Below are 23876 nucleotides of genomic sequence, written 5' to 3' on the forward strand. Positions count from 1 at the left end.
CCAGGGTCCTGGGATCGAGTCCCGCATCGGGCTTCCTGCTCCGCGGGAAGCCTGCTTCTCCCTCTCCCACTCCCCCTGCTTGTGTTCCCTCTCTCAGTGTCTCTCTCTGTCAAATAAATAAATAAAATCTTTAAAAAAAAAAAGAATTTTTGAAACTAGAGAGGTGGTTGCATAATATTGTGAATACACTAAAGCCCCCGAGTTGTACTCTTCAAAATGATTAAATGTATGTTATGTGAATTTCAACTCAATTAAACAAAAAAGAAGCTGAGCTTTTGGCCTCTGGAGTCCAAAGTACTAACTCCAAAGTCACTGTTTTCCTTGAAGACTGGCTAGGTGGGGAAGAGGGTGGTGATGGGAGGTGGGGCGGGAGGGGTGCCAACATGAATTAGGTAGGGCAGCAGAAGCAGGGAATGGGAGGGACCTGGGTTAGTTTGCGGGACCCAGAACCCCGGGGTAGGAGGCTGGCTGCTGCGGGGGCTGGTGGTGGTGGTGGTGGTGCAGGGGAGGCCCAGAGGCTGGGGGGAGCAGGGCTGGACGGGCTCTGGCTGAGTCAGAGTGGCCTCCGCTGCCATGATGGTTTCGCACACACTTTGGCTGGAGGGTAAGGGCTAGCGTAGAGGGCGGGCTGAGGTCTCTCTACGTCACCCCTTCTCCTTCCTGTCCTGCAGATGTTGAACCCCTTTGTGGCCGTGATCATGGACAATTTTGAGTACCTTACACGGGACTCTTCCATCCTAGGGCCTCACCACCTGGACGAGTTCATCCGGGTCTGGGCTGAGTACGACCCGGCCGCGTGGTGAGTGGCCCCCGTGTTCCGTGGTCCTCAGGGTGGTCTGTGCCACGGATCTTGGGACAGGGCTGGGTGGCTTCAGACCTGTGTCATGTGGCACAGGTTTTGTCAAACCCCTTCAGGTTTTTGCAGGGTCCGCAGAGGGTGGTGCCAGGTCCCCTTCTAGGTGGCATGCTCCTTCTCATGCCCACAGTGCTCTTACACAGCTCCCTGGGCTGAGAAATGCTCTGTGAGACCCTTAGTCCAGGCTTAGGAGGTTCCAAGGTCTCTTGCCAAATGGGAGTGTACTGTCTCCTCACAGGTCTGTCCCATGAGGGGCATGGAGGGCTCAAGGGAGAGGGTGTGGACACAGCAGGAGGGCCTTCCCTTGGGGCCTCACCATCCTCATGAAGCTTGGAGGCCTTCATGGCAGAAATGACATTCTTCCCGCCCATGGGCTCAGGCCTCTCCCTCTCTGCCATCTCTTGGGAACAGGAGCCAACATGCACCTGTGTCCCCAGCCCAGGCTGCAAATAGCGGGCGCTTGGTGAACTTTCACTGAAATTAAAGGAGCTACCAGGAAGGGTCTAGTATGTTGAAGACCCTTTGGTCATGGTGGGAAAGGGTTACTGTGTTGCATTAAGTGAGGGTAGTTTGTTTCCAGACAGAGCAAGTATGTCATGAGGGGACTGGCTTGCATTAGAAGGGTGTTCCGTGATCCATGGGAGAGTCCTGCACACCCAGGACACATACTCTTATCCTCGGGGCTAGCAAAGCAGCATGGACTCACCATCTGCCCATTTGTCTGTTCCTTCATCACTTGCTTCTTCATTTGCTTATTCATTCATTCATTCTCTCAAGCGGATACTTGAGTAGTTATTCAGGGCATGCTCTCTGCAAGGCCAACACAGGACATGGAAGGGCCAAGAGACCTGGCTGCTGGGGAAGGCACAGGCCAGCTCATCGCCTCGCTCATGGTGAGCGCTCAGCAGACATGAATGTGAATGAACCAAGTGCATCAGTAAACGGATGGGCATCCGTCCCTTCCCACGCTCGAAGGGAATGAGAAGACTGTGAAGATGGGGTGTAGCCACTTCCCACCTCCTCTCTCCGAGGCTCCCAGCCTGCCCGTGTCCCCCTCGCACAGCTCTGTGTTTGGTCACCCCTTGCGTGGTAGAGGCCTGGAGGAGATGGTCAGTGTCGTCGTGGTGAGGACCCTACTGCCCACAGTTTTTCCCTAAATTGGAGCTCAGCAAGGGGATTGCTCCAGAGCTCTCTGACCCTCAAGCCCCTGGGAGCTTGGCTGGGCTCCCCCACCCTCCTCTCATCCAGCCTTCCCGGAGCCCCTACCCCATCATGTGAGGATCCAGAAGATGCTGTATGAGACCCTTCCCAGGCTGGGCAAGTCCTGAAACCACTGGTAGCACCAGCAACCCTAGGGCATTTCCATTCCTGTAGTGTCTCTGGGTGTTTTCCATTGTAGTGAAAACTGAATAATTTTCACGCAGTGCAGAACAAGCATGGAATTATATATGTTTCATGGCATAGGTGACCGTTTTTGTGGCCTCGGAGAGTCCTGTCATTTTGCTGATGCGTCAGCACATCGGCCCTGCAGTGCCCAGTGTCATTCTGGGTCAGGGGTAGGTGTGGGTTCTCTGGTCAGGAGGGCCCAGTCAGGTCAGAGAGCAGGAGAGACTCCAAGTGAGGCAGGCTTGAGGCTCATTCTAGGAGGGTCATCTGCACTGTGGTCTCAAGAGATGCTGCTGTTTCTAGGCACATTGTTTCCAGTATATGTGCTGCCAAAGGAAGGACCGGGCACGTTGTTTCTAAAGGGTGTGTTGCAGGGAAGCAGAGATGCTGTATGGGCAGTATGTTCATAGGTGCACGACAAAGGCAAGTCAGTGCAGGCCTGTGAGAGGGGAGGACTTCCCCCCAATCTTTATGAACTGTAGACCCAGGGCTTCCCCTAGTCCAGCCACAGGTGGAGCAGAATTTGGACATACAGGGAATGGACTTGGGCCAGACTGTGGTTTTGTGATGGTGCACAGGGGGCTCAGACTGTTTCCCAAATCCAGAGTTCTGAAAATGGGGCCTCTGGAAGGCAGGGGCCATTGGGAGTGGGGTAAAGAAAGTGCTGTGGAAGAGTAGACAGCAAATATAAGCGTCACCCCAGAGGTGGCATCTGTGAAATAGCACACAAGACCATGGTCCAAAAGTAGCATAAATGTGACCCGCAAGTAACACTCAGACTTGCTGCTCCCAAGTGGCCTGGGCTGAAAACATAGCCTGCCTCCAGATGGCAGGGGATAGGGGAAGGCCCAGCAGAGGCAGCTGAGGAGACTGAGTCCTGGGCACAGGACCGAGGGTGCTTTGAGCCCTTCCTAGCCTCCGTGGCAGATGTAGGGATGTGGTCCGCTTTATATCCCAGGTGGCCACTCTGCTGTCTCCTCGTTCTTGGAGAGACTTAAAGAACAACAAAACTTTGTGAAATTTCCCAAGCTTTCATATGTGTGTATGGCTCTGTGGGTGCGTGTTGCATATGTGCACGGGTGTGTTTGTGTGCACATGTGGCATGCGTACATGCATGTGTGCAGCAGACATACATGTGTGCATGTGCGCACACGCACATGGTTTGTGTGTACACGTATGAGTGTGCACACGTGATCGTGCAAATGTGAGTGCGGTGCATGTGTGCACGCGTGTGTGCAAATGTGAGTGCAGTGCATATGTGCACGTGTGTGTGCTTGTGTGCACGTGTGTGAATATGCAGCAGACATACATGTGTACATGTGCGCACACGCACATGGTTTGTATATATGCGTACGCGCGTGCACACGTGATTGTGTGCAGGTGTGTGCAGTGCATGTGTGCACGTGTGTGTGAATGCACGTGTGCATGGGTATACACGGGTGTGCATGCTTTGTGTGCACATGTGTGTGAGCGCAGGTGTGCATGGGTATGTATGTGCACATGTGCGTGCACACATGCCTGCTGTGGGGAGATGAAGAAGGCGTGGGGTTGTTGCTTTATGGTGCCGCCTTCTCCCATCTTCCCCGTTGCCTCACTTGGTGAAGGGTAGAGAGTCGAGAGGAGAATCACAATCACACCTGTAAGCGATCTGTCTACTCATCTTTGTGTTCATCCATCTGCCCAGTCAACATTCCTGAGCATCCGCCGTGTGCTGGGGATCAGGGGTGTGTAGGTGAAGCAAGCACGTGCTCTCGGGATGCTGAGTCCAACGGGACTGTGGGAGAACAGAGGAGCCATAGTGTGAGCCCGGGGTGTTCGAGGAGGGAGAAACCCCATCTGGCCGGTGAGTCAGAGGAGGTGGCATTTGAGCCAAACTGAAGAGGGCAGGATGGATTGAGCTCTAGAGAAGAGGTTGGGGCCGGGGCTGAAGGGAAGGGGGTGTGATTGTGTCTGATGGAGAAGAGAACGCATTGCAAAGGGGCTGGAAGGGCGGCTGGGACAGGTTGAGAAGGTCTTGAAATTTGGGATAAACAAGGAGCTTTGACTTTGCTTTACAGACAGCGAGGACAGTTTTTTGCATTGCAGTGACAGTATGGTGCCCCCACTTTCCATCTGGTGCCGTGTGAGGGATTCGATGGTGGAAGAGAGAAGATGAGCCAGAGAACAGGCTGTGAATTAGGTTGGGTGCTTATTGGGGCTGGGGGCTTCACCATGCTTCCAGACCCTTCGTCATGATCCTTTGGGTCCAGTGAGGTAGCAAGCACCTTGGGTGAGGCCAAAGTGGGGCTTCCTCTTTCTTCCCTCTTTTGCAGAAATGACTTGGAGCTGACTGGACAGGAAAGAGAAACGTCGGTGTTGGCCAGGGTGCCCACCCTGGGACTAGGGGGTCCTTAGCCAGGCCAGCAGACTCCAGGAGATGCAGGAGGTAGAGACGGTCAGGAGAGCCAGGCGTGGGGTCTCCAGAACTCAGGGAGCGAGAGCAGGGGCTGCCAGAGAGGGTGGGCGAACAAGACCCGGGGGGAGGCGGACCAGTGGTTGCAGTGCGTGCACAGTGGGGGCTTGCGACAGGGGCCAGCACTGGTTCTGTATGGTGTGCCTCCTGCCCACGTCAGGCTCTGGAAATGGTCTTGGGATTGCCCTGCCTCCCGGGGCTTTCTGAGCCCCAGGATTCCCTGCAGGGAGCTGCCTGTCCAGCCGCCCGGCTCCTCTTCCTGTCGCAGGCTGGGTGGGCGGGCAGGACGGGCTCATCGTGCCTTGGTTGCCATAACCTGTGACATTTCCTTTCCACTTGCCGGGTTCATTGTAAGGATACGTACAGTTTGTTGCGTTGTATTGCACCACCCGTCGGCTTAGGGAAGAACTGCCCTCGTAGGTTGGCCTACAAGGTTTGCAACTCAGAGCCTCCATGGGACATACCCTTCCCTGCCCGAAATGCAAACGCAGCGCACACTCCCTGCCTGGTTTGGGAATGACAACTCAGCTCTCTTTCCTCCTGCCCTGCCCCGCCCCGCACTCCAGCCTCCTGGACGCTCTGGTCCCCCATCTGATCTCCCGACCCCTCCCGCTGGCTGGGGAGAGGCCGCCTTCTGAGGCGGTGCACACGAAGCTTGCTGGCTGGGCCTGGAGGGCAGGGGTCGGCTGCTGGGTGGGAGCTGGGGGCCAGGCCCTGCCTGTGCCCGAGGAAGCAGCTGTCTTTCCCGGCTTTGCCTCCAGGCTCTGCAGGGTGGGCTAATGGTCAGACAGGCTGGAGGCCAAGGGCCCCAGAGGAGGAGCGCATGGGCACAAGCAGGCCAGGAGGAGCGGCCCCTCCCAGTCTGAAGAGCCTGACAACCGAGGGGCTTCTGGTCCCCGAGGGAGGCGAGGACAGAGGCAGTGGAGGCCCAAAGACGGGCCCTCCTGCTTCACCTCTGGATCGATCCACTCAGCCAAGGCTGGGAACCGTGAGAGGAGGGCCAGGCCCTGGGGCAGCTGTGCCTGCCAGGAAAAAGCTGTTGCCTTTCTCTCCTGGGTGGCCTGAACCCGACCTCGTCTCTGGGACCCCAAGCAGGTCCCATAGGCAGGTGTCCCCAGGGGTGGAGGTGAGGCTGCAGGCCTGGTGGCCTGTCTACCTCGGAAGACAGTCATCGGCCCCCAGACACCTCCCTGGATCCGCAGCCTTGTCCCGTGTGTTGGGGCCAGCCCTGCCCCTGGTGTGGACAGGAGGGTGCAAGAGTGGCTCCAAGCCACACCCCACCCCAGCTGCCCACCACGCCCCTGCCCCCTCCACCCCCCCCCATCTCCCATTTCCTGCCCAGCCCTGACCCCCAGCAGCAGCCCCGCCCTGGGCGGCCTAGGGCGTCTCTGGGCTTGGAGCAGGACTCACCGGTCAAGTTTGTCTCTAGAGCCTCGGGCCTCCCGAGCTCTAGTTTTCTGGCTTGTTGTAGAGTTTTCTCCACTTCTTTAGCCTCTAGGCTAACTTGGAAGCAAATTGAGCGTGACGGAAAGCTATGTTTCTGCCGTGGTTCTCAGGCCGGCCTCATCAGTCACGTAATTCTGTCTGCCGGCTCTCCCGGCATGGTGAAGCAGCTCTTCTGATTTGGCATTATCTGTGGTTTCTAAAAGTGTAAAATCAGAAGTTGACAACCCAAAGCCGCCCCGATGCAGCCCTTCCTCATCCCTCCATGTTCATTAGCTCAGATGTCACCCCTGCCCGCTGCCCTGCATGGGGCTGGAGTGTGGAGGTGAGGCTGGGAGGGGCAAGGAGGGGATCGGGTCACGCAGAGAAGTCCCTCATTTTACGTATTTTGACTTTTGGCGTGTAATCGGACGCTGGTTAACTGGATCTGTTTTCTTGTCTGCTTCCTCCCCCCGGCCCCCTCCCGCCGCACCCCTTCCTGTGGACCCCACCCTGCCTCTGCCTCCCTGGGCCGGGTGTCCAGTGGGCGCATCAGTTACAATGACATGTTTGAGATGCTGAAACACATGTCCCCACCCCTGGGGCTGGGGGAGAAATGCTGTGTTCGAGTTGCATACAAGGTAGACCCCGACCCTGCACCCCGAGGCTGGCTGTGCTGGGGCTGGTCTCCCGTCTCCTCTCGGGGCTTGTCCATCTGTCTGTCTGCCGCTCTGCTGTCTCACTGTTTCTTCCTTTTCTCTGCTCCAACCATGTCCTCTACCTTCCCAGACAGGGGGACACAGATACCATGATGGTGTCTGCACCTGCCCCTTGTGCCCGCAGGTGTGCCCCCTTGAGAGCCCCTGAGAGGCTCAGGAAGACGGAGCCAGAGCCCTCCACCTGCCTTTCTTCCTTTCCTTCTCTTTCCCGGAAATGAGGGGACAGACCACCTTTCAGACAGAAGCTGTTTTTGTTCCGGGCTCAGGACCGCACTCAGCTTCTCTGTCCCATAAGCACCTGATGAGGGTGGAGGTATCCAGCCCTTTGGGTCTGAGCCTGGGGTAATAGGGGCCTGCAGGGCCTCTGGCACTTCTGAGGAACCCCCACTCAGCTCCGCACATGCAGAACTTCCCCAGGTCTGGGCTGCTGTCAGCCTGGGGAGGCAGCATCCCCAGGGCTTTGTAAGTTCCACAGCGGGAAGGAGGCGCTGTGGCATTAAGAAGGAAAGGATGCCAGGGAGAGGCGTTCTGCTGTCATTCCTGGGGCTTCAGAGACTGCTGCAGGGTAAGGACAGGTAGTCCCACGCCCCCTCCCTCCATCGCTGAGGAGCCCAGGAGGCTGAGCGGCAAGGAGGTGGTAAACTGAAGGACATCTCCAGGCCTCCCTCCTTGGGGGGCGGGCAGGTCACATGGCCCAGCCCCAAGCCTGCTCCCACCTGCCCCATGTGCCCTTTGGTGTGTAGGCACCTCCCATCCCTCCAGCACCACCCCCCACCCGTCGCGCCACACCGAGAGCCCTGCTGCAGCTCCCATTGCTCCCAGAAAACAGAGCCAGCCCGAGTCGTGCGGCTCCACCAGCGTGTGTCTGGAGCCTCTCTGCCACCGCCCTCTCTCTGAGCGAGCTTCCCAGCAGAGCTTTCCTCTCTCTGGTTCTGTCCATGCTGTCTGTCTCTGTGCTCTCAATCTGGGCCTCCCTCTGTCACCTGGCTCAGCACAGCCTTTGGAAGCTAAGTGGCTCCTTCAGGCCATCGGCAGATGCCTCTGCTGTCCTCCTCAGCCCTCCCCTGCCTGGCATGCATGTTGCGCCTGCCTGAGGCCTGCATGCAAGACTGTAGCTTTGTTCCCAAGGAGGAGAGTTCTGTCCACACTGATACCTGGGGCCAGGCTGGGCATGCAGGGCTCTGATGGGCTAGCCTTTAGGGCCCCTCCCCAGCTGTGCTGGCCAGTTCCAAGGTTCTGGTCATGAATAGACCAGGGGAGGCGTCAGGGTGGGTAGGAATGGATGGGCTTGGGGAGCTGGGGAGGGTCCAGGAGATGCTCAGGGTGCTATGACCAGGAGGTCCTAGGCCCAGGGCAGAGATGCCTGTCTGTTTACCCTGGCCTTGTCCTTCTGCCACTTCCAGAGATCCCTGCCCTTCTAGGGCCTGGACAGGCAGAGGAGAGCCTCTGGTGAAGGTGCCCTGGACAGAGCTCTCTTCTTTTGGAAATCACCTGCTTGCTCCCCCTTCAGGCTGGGACCGGACTCCCTGACTTCCCTAGAGAGGAATCCCTCTGCCTCTCCCCCTGCCATCGGTGCTGGTCTACAGGGACGCTGTGCTCTGGAAAGCCGATTTTCCTGGTGTGCATCACAAAGGTGATGTGTGAGGTCCTGGGACCACGATTCGATGTGCCAGGTGGGGCTTCACCAGCATTCAGGGGGGCAGAGTCTGGGCTCGTGTCTCTAGCCACCCAGTCTCTACTAGGCCGAGGATTGGATCTAGGGCCCAGACACTGGGGGCAGGGCTGGGGGCCGGGCTGGGGGCCCCCCCTAGAAGGGAAGAGAGGCTGCTCTGTCATGGGATGTGGGCTTGGCAGAGGACAGGCACAACCTGGGGAGTGGCCCTGTGCCCCCTTCTCTAGCTCTGTCTTATGGTAGACGACAAGAGAGCGGTGAGAGAAGACAGGTGGGTCACGGTGCCCCTAGGGCTCTACCTGGTCAGCTAGGTGACCTCCCAGGCTGAGACCATGCCAGACACACCGAGGGTACTTTTCTTCCTGGACACCACCTAAGTTCTCAGAGCCTCAGGCTCTGGGCAGCTGCTGGCTATACCCGGAGGTCTGTGGTACAGACACACATCTGTCTCCCGCTCTTCTGTCCTTGAAAAATGAGGAGAGAAAAGGGGCTGTTCACCTGATGCGGAAACAGGGAGCAAAGCAGCAGGGCACTACTCCCAGTCTGGTCCGAAGTACTTTTACTCCTGTGCAATGGCCCTGAGCCTCTCCCTACCAGCCTCCACGCTGGCCCTGTGCAGTACCATCTGTTCTGGGTCCTTCTGACTGGAAGGTGCTGGCTGCCTCTTCCAGGCCCCCTGGCTGGGTGGTGAGAGGCAGAAGCCTTCCTGGGGTGAAGGGATGCCTCACTGGGAGTGGGAGCTCAGAGCTGTGCTCTTGGCTAACCCGCCCCTTGTCCAGTGCTCCAGGCTGCCGGTGGAGGAGAAGACGTTGGGCAGAGCTGTAAGGACAGGGGTCTTCCCTCCTGTCTGTGGGCCATCCCAGGGTGCCTCGCCTCTGTTCTGCAGCCCAGATCCCTCCCTCTTCAGCCCAGGCCCCACGCCCCTTATTCCAGCCTTGGGCAGGGGTCCTTCTGGCTAAGCATGTGCCTGTTCTTTCAGAGGGATCCAGGCTTCTGGCTTGGTGCTATGCTACAGTCTTTACCTGGACTTCTATTTTTCCGCAGCTAGGAGAAGGAGGGACTGCTCCAATGGGGGGGTGGTCCAAGGGTGAGTGTGAATGCTGGCAAAACTCCCAGCCACCCAACTTTTCCTGGGCGCCTGCAGAAGCCACCCCCAGGAGGTGAAGCCCAGCCTCTAGGGGCCTCCAGCCCCTTGTAGTCCTGTGGTGGAGGGACCCTGGTAGGCCTGGCCCTGACCTGCTCCCCTTGTCTCTAGCTCCTGGTTTGCATGAACATGCCCATCTCCAATGAGGACATGACCGTCCACTTCACGTCCACGCTGATGGCCCTCATTCGGACTGCACTGGAGATCGAGCTGGCTCCAGGTGAGCAAGGCAGCATCTGGGGAGGGCACCAAGCCAGGACCGGGCGGTCCTCAGTCCAGAGCCACCCCCAGGTGGGTGTGCAGGGAAGGGGGGTGAGGAGGCTTGTCTGGAGACGACCAAGGACAGCTGCTCATGGCGCCTCTGTTGGGCACTGACCTCATCCCCTGATAACCGCCCTGCCTTTGAGCCTTGTAATGATCCCATTTTCATGTGCGGGAGCTGAGGTGCAGGTTAAATGACCTGTCCATGTTACCCAGAGCATGTGACGGCAGAACATAGGTTCACATGAGGTAGCACCCTTCCAGGGTGCAGCGTCTGTGTGCCTTCTGTCTGCTCCCCGTAGTGACCCCGGGCCCTGTCCGGTCCTCTCCTGAGCTGACTGATAGGACTGCATAGCCTGTGCCAAATCTAGGAGAGAATAAACCTCCAGTGTATCCTTTCCACCTTCACCCTCCTGTGAAAATTAGAAAAATTAGAGCCACCAGAGGGGATCTGCACTGTCTCTGCCCCCACACCACCCTCCTGGCTGCACTCGAGCCCTTGAGCTCAGCCATTTCGTTTGTAGCGGATGAGTCAAGGCCAGTCCCGTACCCTGCCCCCCTTGCCCTCTAGGTCCCGTTCTCATCATCTACCCACAGATGTCATGCCAGAAATTCTGCACCCTGCTTCTTGCCCTGTCAGTTTTTCCTCCCTATTGGATTCTTTGTATCAACATATAAACAAGCTATGATCTCTCCCATCTTTAAAAGGTTTTCTGCTCCCTCCATTGGCTTCCCTATGTTTATTCTTCCCCTCCTCGCGACCAACTCCTTGAGAGACTGGTCCGTATTGTCTGTCTGGTCTCTCTTGTTCGGTCTGCAGGTGGGTTTCCACTGCAATGCTGCTGGAGCCACTCTTGCTGAGCTGTTCGGCGACCTCCGTGTGCTCGGTCCTCATTTTACCTAATCCACAGCTCAGCCTTTCCTCCGTGGTCGCGTCCGCCCGTGGCTCGGCCCTTCCTCCGTGGCCGCGCCCGCCCGCGGCTCGGCCCTTCCTCCGTGGCCGCGCCCGCCCGCGGCTCGGCCCTTCCTCCGTGGTCGTGTAGTTCTTCTTGAATCCCTTTGATGTTTCCTGTTCTGTTTTCTCATGTCTCCCATCCTCTGAATGTCACGGTGCCCCTCAGACTGTTCCCTTTGCCACGTTCGTCATTCCACCTATTTTCATGGCTCTAAATACTGGGAATTCCAACTTTGTGTTTTTAGTGCAGGCCTCCTCCTGAACTCCAGACCTGCATTCTGCATTCTCATGTGAATTTTTACTGTCTCCACTGGGAGGCCCAGGAAGCATTCCAAAGTTCACTTGCCCAAACTTGATCGCCACGTGTTCCCCATGATCTTTCCCGTCTCCATCAGTGGAAACTCTGTTCTTCCAGTTAGTCACTCAAGACAAAAACCTCTGGAGTCATTCTTACCTCCTCTTTCTTTCTTTTTTTTAAAATCCTTTTCCCAGTTTTGATCCATATATGATCTCCTGTCATATCTCTTGACTCCACCTTCATAATATACCAGAATATGATCACTTCTATGTCCTCTCCCACTGCTAGCTCCTGGTCCAAGCCCCTCTCTCGGGTCTTGACTCGATTCAGACTGGTCTGCCTCTGTTCTTGTCTGCCTGCAACAGAACAGCTAGAATGATCATGTTAAAAACCAAAGCAATAAAATTAATAAACCTCTGGCTAGACCAATCAAGAAAAAGAGATAGAAATAACCAATATAAGGAATGAAAGAGAGAACACCACTACAGGTCCTGCTGCCATTAAATGGATAACAAGGAAATTTTATGAACAACTTTCTGTCAATAACTTCAACAACTTAAATGAAATGGAAAAATTCCTTGACACCAACTATCAGGCTCATTCAAGAATGGATAACCTGAGTGGGTTAAAAAAAGGAAGAGAGAATCTGAGTAGCACTATAGTTATTAAAGAAATTAAATTATAGTTAAAAGCCTTCGAACAAAGAAAATCCCCGGCCCAGTTAGCTCCATAGGTGAGGTCCACCAAACATTTAAGGGGGAACTAATACCAGCTCTATATAAACTCTTCCAGAAAATAGAGAAAAAGAGGACATTTCTCAACTTACCATATTGTGCTGACGTTGCTCCTACACCAAGATGAGACAAAGACATTATAGGAAAAGAAAGTGACAGATCAGTATCCCTCATGACTGTAGACACAAAAATATTCCACCCAGTTTTCTCAGACTGAGTCTGGCTGTATATATATCTATTTGCTTGATGACAAAAGTAGGGTTTATCCCAGGAATGCAAGTTGAGTTCAAGTATAAAAAATCAATCAATATAATTTAATATATCAAAGAAGTAGAACTATATGATCATCTCAATAGATGCAGAAAAAGCATTTCACAAGAATTCATGATTTTAAAAATTCTGCATAGAGTAGAAACTGAAGGAAGCCCCCTCAATCTGATCAAGGATATCTATGAAAAACCTTCAGCGAATGACACACTTAACAAAGAAAGACTAACCCCTTTTTCCCTAAGATCAAGAACAAAGGAAGGATGTCTGCTGTCACCATTCTTGTTCAACACCATACGTTAGGTCCTAGCCATTGTAATGAGTTAAGAAAAAGAAATAGGCATACCAATTGGAAAGGAAGAAATAAAACTGCCTGTATTCACAACTGACATGATTATCTATGGAGAAAATCTGAAAGACTCTAAGAAAAAGTGAATAAAATGGAGGCATCTACGGGCCAAGGAATGCCAAGGATGGCTGGGAGCCACCAGCATCTAGAAACGGGCAAGGAAGAATTCTTCACTAGAACATTTGGAGGAGGCACGGTCATGCTGGACACCTTGATTTTGAGCTTCTGGCCTCCAGAACTGAGATAATAAATTTCTGTTGTTTTAAGCCATTAAAAAAAGTAACTAAAACCATCCCCAAGTATAGAGCAAGGTCACAGGATACAAGGTCAGTGTGCAAGAAGCAAATGTATTTCTATATATTAGCAATTAACAATTGAAATGGGAAAAAGTTCCATTAAAATCACACCAAAAACATGAAGTACTTCTTTGTTGTTGGATAACTCTAAAAAGTATATATGTGAGATCTCTATGTTGCAAATTTCAAAACATTGAAAGAAGCAAAGAAGATCTAAAAATTAAGCACTGCATCATCTTCATGCATTGGAAGATTCCATATTGTCATGATGTCAGTTCTTCCCACATTCATCAATAGAATAAATGTTCACCCAATCAAAATCCCAACAGGTTTTTAGGTAGAAATGTACAAACAAATTCTAAAATGTATCTAGAAAAGCAAAAGAACTTGAGTAACAAACAATTTTGAAAAGAGAACAAAGAAAACTTACTCTACCTGAATCAAAGACTTTCTATAAAGCACGTCAATTGAGGTGTATCGTGTTGGTGACAGGACAGAGACATGGGTCAGTGGAACACAATAGAGACTCATACTTACATTGCCAATGGATTTTTGATGAAGTTGTAAAGGCAATTAATGAAGAAAAGATAATTTTTTCAACAAATGGTACTTGAAAAATTTAGACAACTATCCAGAAAAGGGAAAAATCTTGACATTTAGTGTCTTAGTCTGCTAGGGCTGCCAATAACAAAGAACCACAACTGAGTGGCTTAAACACAGAAATTTATTTCTCACAGTCTGGAGGCTGAAAGTCCAAATCAAGGTGCCAGGAAGGTAAGTTTCATTCCTGGGCCTGTTCTCTTGGTTTGTAGGGTGGTCACCTTCTCACTGTGTGCTCACATGGTCTTTCCCTGAGTGCATACAGAGAGTGAATGAATTTTCTGGTGTCTCTTCTCATAAGGACACTAACTCTCTGGGTCAGGGTCCCACCCTTCTGACCTCATTTCACCTCATTGCCTCCTTCTCGGCCTTATACAGTCACAATGAGGGTTCCGGCTTCAGCATGTGAACGGGGGCAGCACACAATTCAGTCCATAGCACATACCTTTTACCTCCTACAAAAATTAACTTGAAATTGATCATAGACATAAATGTAAAATGTAAAATTATAAAACCTCTAGAAGGAAACACAGGAGAGAGATTTTGGCAATTTTGAGTTTGGCAAAGATTTTTGAAGACACAAAAAGCATGAGCCATAAAAGAAAAATTGAGAAATTGAACTTTATCAACATTAAAAACTTTTGCTCTTCAAAAAGACATTTAAGAAAATGAAAAGACAAAGCTAAAGCATTGGTGAAGATATTTTTGAACCATGTATCTGATATAGGATCAGTTTCCAGAATAGATAAAGGTCTGTCACAACTCAGTAATAAGAAAATAAACAACCTAATAAAAATGGGTAAAGGATTCGAATAGACATGTCACCAAAAAATATCTATGGAAGGCAAATAAACACCTATAAAGATGCTCAATATCATTAATCATTAGAGAAATCCAAAATGAAGTCTACGGCCATACCACCCTGAACGCGCCCGATCTCGTCTGATCTCGGAAGCTAAGCAGGGTCGGGCCTGGTTCGTACTTGGATGGGAGAAATCCAAAATGAAGCCATAGTAAGATAACACTACATGGTTATTAATACGACTAAAGTACTTTTCTAAATGACAATATTAAGTCCTGGTGAGAATGCATAATATGGAATTCTTGTGATCCTAGTTTGGCAGTTCCTTACCGTACGGCCCAGCCAGCCCACTCCCAAGTGGGAAGAAAAGAAAACATACATCTGCACAAAAACCTATATGCAAATGTTCACAGCTTTATTTCATAATCTCCTCAAAATGTAAGCAACTCAAATGCTCACAACTGGTGAATGGATAAACAAATTGGGGTCTATCCATACCACAAGGTAGTACTCTGCAATCAAAAGAAACAGGCTACTTATACACTCAACAACGTGGACTGAATCTCAAAGGCACCACGCTGAGTGGAGAAGTCCTACCCAAAAGCCAATACACCCGATGACGTTGTTTGTGGGGCATTCTGGAGAAGGCAAAACAGACCGAGACAGAAAACACACTAGGGATGGGATGGGGTGAGAGGAGGCCAAGGGGTCAGCTACAAAGGGAGCACAGAGGGACTTTGGCAGTGGGGCCATATACCATGACTCGATTGTGGGGTGGATGTGTGGCTTTATGGATTTACCAAAGTTCATAGAATGGGATAACTGAAAAGGGCGGATTTCGTTGTATGTACATTATACCATAGTAAACCTGATGCTAAAAAAAGGTCAGTCAGAGTATTTTATCCCTCTGCTTATCACCCTCTGCTGCTTCCTATCTCAACATCTGCTCCCTGCAGCCCGTCACCCCCACCCCCCGCTCAGTGAGCCTTGCCTTCCTGGCTGGTTGTGTGACACACCGAGGCCTTTGCACCCCCTGGTCCTTTTCTGCCTTCGGGGTCTTACACACACACCACCTTCTCATGAGACCTTTCCTGACTCCCCTGTCCAAAATTTCAGCCCTCCTAATATTTCTCATCCCTCCCTACTTAAGCTTTTTCTGCACCCAACACACTAGGTTTTGAACTTACTGCCACTTTATTGTTGAGTCAAGCCACATGGTGCCACAAAGGCGGCTCCTTTGCTTTTGTTCCATCACCTAGAATAGTCCCTGGCACGGGAGGGTGCTCACTTGATAGTTTTGAATGGCTGGACGAACAGCTGGACCGCCACCATATCCCTTCTCCACTCCCAGGGCCCACGCACACAGGCCTCTGTCTCTGCATGTGCCCATCAGGGACGCTCCGACAGACGCCGTGGCCGTGCTTCTCCCCGCTCTGCCCTTTCTCCTGGCACGGTCCTTGCCCCATTTCCCCTCACACCACACCTCTCCCTGCCGGCTCCCCCAGGGGGCCCGTGAGACAGCTCCTAACATCTCTCTTCCCCTCCACACCCTTGTCCTGCCCCAGCCAGCACCAAGCAGCATCAGCGTGGTGCAGAGTTGAGGAAGGAGATTTCCTCTGTGTGGGCCAATCTGCCCCAGAAGACCCTGGATTTACTGGTGCCACCCCATAAACGTAAGTGAGGGCAAGAAATTCTCCTTGTTCACCCCCCTTTTGTGTCCCACCCAGAGGCAGAGCCAGGAGGCCTGGGCCAGGGTGACCTCGTCAATAGTCTAGACTTAGTTTCCACCTGCAGGGAGAACGGTCTTACCAGTGGGTGCATAGGGACTGTGGGAAGGGATTCCCTGGGCTTTATTCTGTTGACCACAGTCACCCACATTCCTGGTGGGGGTGTATACTTAAAAAAATCCAGAGAACAGCAGGGAGACTCCTACAGTTAGAGATGAGGTGCTTAAAGATTAAACCCCGCATCCACTTCACTGGGAGGAGATGGAGGGCCCTGTGGAGAGTCAGTACAGCTCCAGAGGACACGTGCTCAGTGTCCAAAGATGTCACTTCGGCCAAGCCCTGTGCCCTTCCCTGAGCATGTCCAGGCGTCCCTGTGGTGGAGGCTGTTCCCTTGCCCCCCCACCTCCCCTTCCTCCTCCACACCCCACCCTCTGTTTTCTCTCCCTCCAGCCGATGAGATGGCCGTAGGAAAGGTGTACGCAGCTCTGATGATACTTGACTTCTACAAACAGAGCAAGACCCCCAGAGCCCAGACTCACCAGGCCACGGGAGGCCTGTCCCAGGTACCGAGTTCCAGGATTTCCAAGAAGTAAACCTCAGACTCTGGCACCGTCAGTTGTTTTGACGGCAGAGGAAACCCACATCCTTCCTGGGGATTGCACGGCGGGAAAAGGAAGGTGAGAGGTTCCTACTGTAGCCTCACTCTCCGGCCCCAAAGTCAGAAACCCCGTACAGCCTGCGTGCTTTCCAACGGCTGGTTTCCTGCTGGTACTGGGGGCCCCCTGACTTGGAGACCTAGTGTTCAGGAGCAGTAGACAAGGGGTGAGGACCTGTTCCCTGGAGATCCCACTGTTTTAAGTGGTAGAAGAAAGAAGTTTGAAGAATATTTGAGGAGGTTGTTTGGGGAGGTTCGAGGAGAACCTGATTACCGTGCACATTGGCAGGGACCGGAGAGATTCAAACTGATGGGTCCAGGGTCATGATTTCTTCCACTCATGACTCTGACTGGGCTGGTTTGGGGCCCCATCTTCCTGACGTCATCCTTCAAAGATAACAACTTTGCCACGCAGCCAAACCATCAGTGACCATACGTGGACTCTGTCTAGAAAGTTGCCTGGTTTGGAGCTTACAGGGACATTCACCCATTGTGGGATGGGAAGTATCTGATGCCCACACCACATCCCCCGTTCCCCTGTCTGTTGCAGACACCCATTAGTGCCCCCCCGCCACCCCCCGAGCCCTGAAATGTCCTTAGAATTCTGCTCAGTCCGGGCTCATGCAGCCTCTACCCATCAGTCCAAGTTGATGATGAGATGAAACCTTTTACCATTTTTAATTGGATGAGGTCCCCAGATTTTGTAGGTAGGGATACTGAAGCTCCAAGAAGTGAAATGACTTTCCTGATGTCACTCACAGGCCAGGTTGGGAGTAAGCCCCCGCCTACCTCCTGTGTAGGGCTGGGGCAGGGCAGAAGGAGCACCAACCCATGCTGTGGGGTCAGGCCAGCTTTCTGGCACACCTGTCTGTGCCCTTAGAGCTCTTCCTCTTCCCTGCGTCCCTTCTACAGATGGGCCCTGTGTCCCTGTTCCACCCTCTGAAGGCCACGCTGGAGCAGACATAGCCGGCCGTGCTCTGAGGAGCCCGGGTTTTCCTTCAGCAGAAGAGCTCTGCGTCCCTCAGCAACGGCGGGGCCGTGTCAGTACCTGGCCAGGGTGCGAGGTGCACGGAGGAGGCAGGACTCCTGGTTTCTCCCCCTCCCAGAGGGGCTCCCTGTAGGCTGTGCTGCAGGACATGGAGCCCTCAGGTCCCATCACCACTTTGGGAGACTGGCCTCTCTGTTCCACCCCGTGCCCACCTCCCCCCGAATGGTTCCCCGCAGATGCTGCCTGAAAGCTAGTCCAGGCGGGCTGCTGGAGCGGTCCATGGTGGACTCCAAAGCTAATTCCCAAAACGTTACACGGGTGCCTCTGATGGCACTGAGGTCAGTGGATTTAGACAGTCGGTGGTTCCCACTGTCACCTCCCATTGTGCGTGCCATTTCCCTTTCCAGTGAGGGGCCTCTGCCTCTGCTTCCTCACTGCCCGTTGAGAAATGATTTGTTTCAACCCCATTCTGTTGACGGCCTGTGTGTGTCTAGTCTTCCTAACTCCTCTAAGACATTTTTCCTCAGATCTCCACTCCAGTAGTGATTTCTGAAGCAATTGTATTTTGTAGACAAATTGGTAACGTCCTTGTTACCTAACCCCTAACTCTTGCCACAATAATTCTTGGTAATGAACCACCCAAAACCAAGTGTTGCGAACTAACAGTCACCTACCTGTCTTGCACCGTGTGTCGCTGGGGGGTGGTAGCAGGCAGGGGATGGGGGATGAGACAAGGATTGGGGTGAGACAGGGATGGTGGGAGATGGCAGGAGTGTGGCGGGGAGCCCAGGATGGGGGGGAAGGTGAGAGTGGGGTGGGGGCCGGTGTGACTGTGGGCTGCTGTGTGCCCAGGCTGTGGACGTCCAGATGCAGAGCATGGCCCTGAGAGGTCCTGACGGGGAGCCCCAACCCGGACTGGAGAGCCAGGGACGCGCGGCCTCCATGCCTTGCCGGGCTGCAGAGACTCAGGTGGGTGGTCTGGGAGGGACAGGGTCATGGGAGGGTGGGGGCGTGGGGGATGAGGAGCCCTGGCTTGGGGAGGGCTTGTGTCCCGCGTGAGGGCTCCCTACCTGCACGGCGGCCTGGACACTGTCAGCCCCGTTGGGAGCTCCCAGGATGATGGTCTCAAGAGGTGCAGCCAGAGTCCTCGGAGGCCTGCCAGGAATCCCCACCACCCACCGGTGCTCAGCCTCCTGCGGTGGCCCTGGGGCTTCCATCTCCCAGCCCAGTGTCCCTGACCCAGACTCTCCCTCTCTCTAGGACACCCCTCTCCCACGCCAGCCTGCATTGCCCCCCCAGCCCCCCAGCCATGCACACGGTGCCTCACAGCTTGGTCCTCCCTTTCCCCCATCGATGCTCTGGGGAGGACCTGCCCTGTTCTTTTTTTCTTTTAAAGATTTTATTTATTTTATTTGAGAGAGAGAGAGAGCACATGATGGGGGGGGATCAGAGGGAGAAGCAGACTCCCTGCTGAGCCCAATGCGGGACTCGATCCTGGAACTCCAGGGTCATGACCTGAGCCGAAGGCAGTCGCTTAACCAACTGAGCCACCCAGGCGCCCGACCTGCCCTGTTCTTTCTCTGGACTCTGGAGGCGGCACCACCTCCATCCCCTGCTCCTTCGGGGATGCTTTGAGTACTGAGCAGGAAGCTCCAGGGCAAGGGGGCTGTGGGCCCATTCACAAGGACTCAGAGAGGGGCCTGCAGACCTGAGGCTGTGTCAGGGGGCCCTGCTTTCACTTCCTGGGATGGTGAGGGGCTTTAGAGGGGCATGTCCTCCAGCCGGGGACCTTCAGTGTTTGCCTGCGGCTGGCCCTGTCCCTGCCTCCTTTTGTGGTTCCTGGTTCTGCACATTCCAAATGACTTCATTCTCTAAACTTGTCTCTGCCTCCCATTGGTGGTGGCTCCCGCCCTCTTCCCCTTCCTGAGCCTGGCCCGCTGGGCGGCCAGCTTGAGGACGCCGAGTGGAGGCTGTGGGTCAGCTCCTCTTGGAGGGCCCCTTTCCGCAGGTCCCGATTTCAGCCCAGGGCAGGAGCCCCATGGCCCTGGCCCAGCAGAGCCATCACACGCAGCCACCCCTCAGGGTTCTCCCAGCCAGGCCCGCAGCCTCCCTCTTCCTGGCATCCTCCCTGTCCCCCAGGGACACTGAAGCCAACAGCTCTCTGGGCCCCGCTGGCAGAGATGGACAGCACCTTGTGCAGCGTGCTCTGGGAGAAAGGGTGGGCCTGGGTGGGGAAGAGCTTTCTGGGGAGAGGGAGGGGCCTGGTGGTTCCTGAACCCCAGGCCTTCAGTGCCGCCCTGGAGCCTGCCCCAGGCCCCTCTCTCAGACTGTGTGCCAACCCACATCCCACCCACAGCCGGCCCCCAACGCCAGCCCCAAGAAGCGCTCCGTCTCCACACTGGCGCCCCAGCGTCCCCACGTGGCTCATCTCTGCAGCGCTGCCCTGGACCGTGCCCCAGCCAGCCAGGCTCCGCTCCATCACCACCACCGCTGCCATCGCCACAGGGACAGGAAGCAGAAGTCCTTGGAGAAGGGGCCCAGCCTGTCCGCAGACACAGATGGCGGTGCGTGCGGGGGTCCCTCCTATGGCCAGGGCCTGAGGCATTCCTTTCTATGCCTCCACCATCCAAACGGCCCTGAGTAGGGGGCTGTGAGGCCCAGGCCTGGGGACCAGGCAGGATCACCCACGCACCTCAGCTCTCCCCCTGGGTCCCCCTGCTGGCCCTGGGGACTGGGTCTGGGCTGGGGGTCTGTCTCCCCACCTGGCTCGCTGTGCTGACTTCCCCTCTTCCTGGCCAGCACCCGGCAGTGCTGCAGGGCCAGGCCCACCCCCGCGAGAGGGGCCCACAGGCTGCCGGACGCAGTGCAGACAGGAGCGGGGCCGGTCCCAAGAGCGGAGGCAGCCCTCTTCCTCTTCCTCGGAGAAGCAGCGTTTCTACCCCTGTGACCGCTTTGGGGGCCGGGAGCCCTCGCAGCCCAAACCCTCCCTCAGCAGCCACCCCACGTCACCAACAGCTGGGTAGGAGCCAGGACCCCGGAGACCGGTAAGACAGGACCCCCCTCACCGTGCTCCGAATCCTCCTTCATGTCCTGGTTCCCACGCCCGAGTCTGCGCTCCCCCCTCCGTGCTCCATTCCTCCCGCACCAGCCCGATCCTCCCCTCCCAACTGCCCTGGAATGGCCTCTGGTCTCCCTTCTCCCTGAGCTGTGCCTGTCCCTTTGTTCCCCACTGGTCCCCAACCACCTCCCCAGGCCTACCGGCACCAGCGGCTTTTCCTCCTCCACCACACACCCTACGGGTCCCCTCCCAGGGTGCCTGCCTCTCTCCATGCCTCACCCCCCCACCTCCATGGTTCTCACCTGCATTGGCCTCTGGTCTGGGACTTTGATTTTTTTTTCTCTGTTCTATTTTCTTGTAGGGTGGTGGTTCAGTGAATGGGAGCCCCTTGTTGTCAACATCCGGTGCTAGCACCCCTGGCCGTGGTGGGCGGAGGCAGCTCCCCCAGACTTCGCTGACCCCCCTTCCCAGTGTCACCTACAAGATGGCCAATCTTCGCTTGTCCACTTTGCTGGGGCACAGACCAGCCTCCCTACCTTTTCCCCAGGCCGGCTTAGCCGTGGCCTTTCCGAACACAACGCTCTGCTCCAGAGAGACCCCCTCAGCCAGCCCCTGGCCGCCGGCTCTAGGATCGGTTCTGACCCTTACTTGGGGCAGCGTCTGGACAGTGAGGACACTGCCCGCACCCAGCCCAAGGACACGTTTACCTTCAAGGAGGCTGTGGCCACCAACTCAGGCCGCTCCTCCCGGACTTCCTATGTGTCCTCCCTGACCTCCCAGTCGCACCCCCTCCGCCGCGTGCCCAACGGCTACCACTGCACTCTGGGGCTCAGCTCGGGCGGCCGGGTTCGGCATAGCTACCACCACCCCGATCAAGACCACTGGTGCTAGCGCACCTCCGCTTCACACCTGCTCAGTGGGCGCGTTCCAGCCGATGAGTTTTATCATCCACGCTGGGCTCCCAGGGACGCGCAGGGGCACCAAGGCAGGGGCAGCAGCCCCTGGTTGGAGCGACCCCGCCTTTGGGGCCAGCTGAGGGGAGGCCCCGTGGCTCCCCCCCACCCCCCCGCCCCCACCTTCTCTTTCACGCTGGACCAATTCCTAAAGCCCTTCCGGAGAGGGACGTGGCTCTCTCTGTCCCCTTGTATGCTGCCTGCCTGGGTCTCGTGCCACAGACCCTACACGGGAAGTCACTGCATGTGCTGAGTGGGACCCTGTCAGTGTGAATCCTGTGTGATGGCTCCCAGCGTCTGGGGGGTGTGCCTGGGCCACTTTTAGGAGGTCTGGATCTGGTAGAGACCATCCTTTATCCACGTGTGTGGTACGGAGCCCGGCATGTTTACACGCCTGGCCAGATAAGACAGAGTGGATGGTCAACAGCAGTAACCTCAGGAGCCCGGCCTGTGGCTCCGTGCATTCTTGTCGGCGCCCACAAACACAAACACATCCAGCGTGGCTCTTTGTACTGAAACAGCAGGTGGACACCAGAAATACACTCACACACACTCTGTCCTCTCCCAGATGCTGTCAACCTTGACAGGGACCAAATCTGGAAAACATTCTTGCTGTTGGTTTTGGTTTTTAATCGAAACACCCTTCCCTCTTTTGTCAATTCCATATACTTGATCTAGAAAGAAGAGAAAAACAGAAAAATGGGGAAGGAAATAGTAACAGAACTTAAAAAAAATCCAACCTGTAGGAAGCTCTCAGCTTTTTGTGGGGGGGGGGTGGTGTCTCTCTCCCTCTCTCTCTCTCTCTCTCTCTCTCTCTCTCTCTCTCTCTCTCTCTCTCTCTCTCTCTCTCGTGCGAGGAGATGCTCTTGCGTCCAGCCTGGGTGGCCCCCCAGCTCCCCTGGCTTCTGCTGCTCTCGACCAAGTGCCTGACTTCCGAGCCCTCTCGTGCCAGGCTCCTGGGGGCGGTGATGTGAAGCCTGTGTGAAGCGTGGGTGAATCCTTGGAACTGTTTCCAGTTCCAAATATCAACCAAGTAGAAAGCTGGTGTCCATGGAGAACACTCATATAACATCCAGTGGGACGGTTGTAGTTGGAAACGAAGCGACCATTTCCCTGTTTTCCTCCCACAAGTGGAAGGGTTCCCTGGGAAGCCACAGAGCAGTGTAGAGCATGTCCTTGTATGGGGTGTTTTCAGTCTGTTCTACATCTGAATCTCAGGGACGGGATGCCTGCCAAAGAGGGCATGGTATCTGTTGTGAAAGTTTCTTTTCAGATAAGGCCAGAGAGAGGGAGAGGTCGTGGGAAGAGGGAGAGGTGGGGGAGTGGAGATGGACCCGGCGGGCAGGAGGGAGGGCCTGTGTCTGTGCAGGTGCAGGCACTTGGGACGGCCCGACTGAAATGAGGCCAAAACTCAGAGGAAGCGATGGGGCAAGGAGAAGCTTGGCGACTGAGGCTCAGGTAGGAGCCATCTGAAGCCCAGCACTGTGGCACAAGACACGGGAAAGCAGGAAGCGAAAGGGAAATCCAACCTCATGGCCACTGTCAAAAGGGAAACACCGTAGGTAGGAGGCTGTGCATGAAATGCCGGGAGACCCTTTGTTTTGTGAACAAAAGGAATATTTAGATGATTAGATTTTGGTGCATCCTCCGTGTTTGGAAATGTCAGATGATCTCTTCGCTGGATCATTTGAGTGTTCCCATTGGCTGTTGCCCCATGACTCACCTTAAAGAAACCTGGCCTGTGACGTGTGTGTGCGTTTCTCTGTGTGGAGGTGTGTCCCAGTGAGTGGATGTCGTTAACCCATAGGGCTATGCAACAAAAGACACACATTCAATAGAAATAAATCACGTAAGACCACCACCTGTTCTAGGGTTTCAGCATGATTGTGACCAAACCATTTTATAGAATCTCCTTACTGGAAGGCACAATACTCTGAAACTTTAAGATTACAGAGTATTTTACCGCAATAGGAAATAATAACTGGAATGGTATCTCAGACTCTGCATGAGATAGCTCTGTTCCTGTTGCAAAGCAGAAGGATGTGTATTTTGATACTGATGTTTCATCTCTGGCCCACGTTATTGTGAATGTATCCATTCTGTGCAGAACCGCAGCTGCTTCCCAGGCCATGTTGGGTGGAGAATCACTGTTCTAGCCCCACACGGCCTCACCAGTCTGTCTGGATTCTTCTAGACACTGGAATTGGTGAAAACTACAGGGAGTGGGGGAAGAGATACTGTGTCTTGTTTTCCTGACTTTGGGTTTTGTTTCTGTATCCTCT

At 54.6% G+C, this 23876-nt stretch overlaps 1 pseudogene; it reads left to right on the top strand.

Moving 5' to 3' along the window:
* The first annotated feature begins 671 nt into the window (after positions 1–671).
* On the top strand, positions 672–21532 carry LOC114203776 (voltage-dependent N-type calcium channel subunit alpha-1B-like; annotated as a pseudogene).
* Positions 21533–23876: the final 2344 nt, after the last annotated feature.

Source organism: Eumetopias jubatus, unplaced genomic scaffold, assembly GCF_037043125.1.
Source record: "Eumetopias jubatus isolate StellerSeaLion01/CBP00866 unplaced genomic scaffold, mEumJub1_p1.0 scaffold_13, whole genome shotgun sequence".
In the NCBI taxonomy this organism is placed as follows: Eukaryota; Metazoa; Chordata; class Mammalia; order Carnivora; family Otariidae; genus Eumetopias; species Eumetopias jubatus.